The following is a 951-nucleotide window of genomic DNA, read 5'->3' as shown; positions in this document are numbered from 1 at the left end:
AAAAAACAAAAATAATCTCCTACACTTTTCTAAGTAGAAAGAGAGCATTTTTCAAAAGGAAGATTGATGAAAGAAATTAAGTTGGGGGGAATGGTTGGCCAAGTAACAAAGTATTCAAGGAAAAATTCTCAATCTCTTTACAAGTCAAAAAGTAAAGAAAAGATCCAAAATAAAAATGAGTGAAAAGAGATAGAGAAAAATTAAAGAAAGTACACACACAAAAAGGGTCAAGAAAAAGATTGAGGGAAGGAAAAATGGAAAAATGTTGAAAGGAGTATATGTTTTTAATGAAAAATTAATTTTTGCTCTCTTTTAAACTTTGAAAGTATCTTTGAATATCTTGAAAAACAAATTTCCTTTGATAGCCAAGCCTCATTACAACCTAAATAAGACCTTAGTGATTCTTGAAAAATTTTGCAATCAAAGTAAGTGTTAAAATGAAAAACAAAATTAAATTGTTGCAAATCAAACAGGTTGAGTTTTGAGTGAAACACTTACCCCATTTGGTTCCATTTTTGAACTTGTGTGCAAAGCAACACTTTTGTTAGAAAACTATTTGCTTAGGTCAATTGTTACACATTTTTTATAACAAAAAGCATCTAAATTCTTGTTTGAAGCATTATGTGTCAAAATTCACAATTCATGAAAAATCTCATTGAAATCTATTTTTGACATGCTTATACATTTTGAAATCATGTTGATCATCATCATTACTATTTAGCCAAATTGATTTTTCGGATAAATTTCACCTTTTGTTTGAGGACAAACAAAGTTCTAAGTTGGGAGGAGTTTGATAAGTGCCAAACATACCTAAAAATCATACACTTTTATGGCACTTATCTTAAGCATAATTGAGAAAAAACCAACTTAAAACAATACTTTTTGTCTAAAATATCACAATTTGGTATATTTGTGTTTGTATGACCTTTTTATGTATTTTGTAGGAAATAA

This window comes from Lupinus angustifolius, chromosome LG15 (genome assembly GCF_001865875.1).
Source record: "Lupinus angustifolius cultivar Tanjil chromosome LG15, LupAngTanjil_v1.0, whole genome shotgun sequence".
NCBI classification, from domain to species: Eukaryota; Viridiplantae; Streptophyta; class Magnoliopsida; order Fabales; family Fabaceae; genus Lupinus; species Lupinus angustifolius.
This window is presented reverse-complemented; position numbering follows the sequence as displayed.